A 2,061-nucleotide genomic window follows, 5' to 3' on the forward strand; every position below is an offset into this window, starting at 1 on the left:
CTTTTTCTTGCCTGATTTCTCTGGTTAGGACTTCCAGGACTATGTCATGACAGTGAGCCCTCTTGCCTTATTTCATTTTTAGGAGGAATATTTTAAGCTTTTCCCCAACCAACATGTATTGGCTATTGATTGTCCTACATGGCTTTTATAATTTTGGAAGTGTTTCCTCTATAGCCTAGTTTCTTGAGTTTTTTATTTTTATTTTTATCATGAAAGGGTGCTTGACTTTGTCAAATGCTTTTTTCTGCATCTATTACAATGATCACATGGTCTATATTTTTGCTTCTGTTTTGTGGTGAATCATATTTATTGATTTACATATGTTGAAATATCCTTGCATCCCTGGGATGAAGCTCCCAACAGCATTCACAGTGGCTAAAAATTAAATAAAATGAAGTTGAAAGCTTTACCAGGAGGACAATGAAACATCAAGGAAAGAAATTATAGAGGATATAAACAAATAGAATAACATATCATGCTCTGGATTGACAGAATCAATATTGTTAAAATGTCCAGTTTACCCAAAATGATTTATAGATTCAATGCAAAAACCATCAAAATACCAATGTTATACTTCACAGATCTAGAAAAAATAATTTTCTGTTTCATTTGGAACCAAAATAGAGGCAAATAACCAAAGAAATTTCAAGCAAAAAGAGTAAATCTGGAGGAATCATATTACTACACTTCAAACTACACTCCCAGGCTGCAGTAACCAAAACAGCATGGTACTGGCACAAAAATAGACACATAGACCAATAGGACAAAAAGTAGAGAACCAAAATATAAAACTGCCTACCATCTACCTATAGTAGTCAACAATGTACACTGGGGAAAAGAAGCTCTATTCAATAAAGAGTGCTGAGAAAATTGGATGCAGAAGAATGAAACAGGAAGCCTATCTCTCAATACTCACAATTATTAATTCAAGATGGGTAAAAGACTTAAATGTCAGGCAGAAAACCATGAGAATCTTAGAAGAAAATATAGGAAAAACTTTTTTAGATATTGGCCTAAGCAAAGAATTTATAAATAAGACGCTGATGGCAATCACAGTGACAACAAAATAAATAAATGAAACTTGATTAAACTAAAAAGCTTCTGCAAAGCCAAAGAAAGAATCAACTGAGCAAACAGACAACATACAGAATGGGAGAAATTATTGACGAGGTATACATCCACCAAATGGCTAATAACCAGAATCTATGAAGAGCTCTAGTAAATCAGTAAGAAAAATGTACTCCATTTAAAAGTGGAAAAAAGTCATCAACAGAAGCTCTTCAAAAGAAGATGGACAAATGGATAATAGACATATGAAAAAAATGCTCAATGTCACTAATCATCAGGGAATCACAAGTTAAAGCTATACTGAGAGTCTCTTACTCTGGTTAAAATGGCTTTTATTAAATGGGCCAAAAATGATAGATGCTGGTGTGGATACAGAAAGAAAGGGATGCTTCAGAGATTTCTCAACAAACTTAAAGTACAACTGTAATTCCATTTAGCAACCCCACTGCTGGATATCAACCTACCCTCCAAAAATAAGTCATTTTATCTAAACGATCCTCAATCAACTCAAATGTTGATTTTTAGCACAATTCACTGCAAAAATGTGGAATCAATTCAAATGCCCATTGATTCATGAGTGGATTTACAGAATGTGTTAATATTTTAAATGTGTTAATATATATACACACACCATGAAGTAAATGGAGTGAATTAATGTCTTTTGCAACAATTTGGATGGAATCGGAGACCATTCCCTTAAGTGAAGTAATTTAATGATGGAAAAACAGACACTGCATGTACTCACTATTTAATTGAAACTAAGAAATGAGCACATATATGACAGCATAGATAAAACTCAGTGAAATCAAGTAGGGAGAAGAGGATGTGTGAGGCAAAATCTAATGGCTACCAAAAATACTACTTGGTATTAATGGACATACCTATAGCCATGACTAAAGCATTACAAAAGTAATCCATGTAACTGAAAACATTTGTACCTTCTTAATACAGTAGAATCTTTGTAACTTGACATCTCCCCCAAAAAAGGACTGT

The sequence above is a fragment of the Otolemur garnettii genome, unplaced genomic scaffold, assembly GCF_000181295.1.
Source record: "Otolemur garnettii isolate 467f Iridium unplaced genomic scaffold, OtoGar3 scaffold00012, whole genome shotgun sequence".
Classification (NCBI taxonomy): Eukaryota; Metazoa; Chordata; class Mammalia; order Primates; family Galagidae; genus Otolemur; species Otolemur garnettii.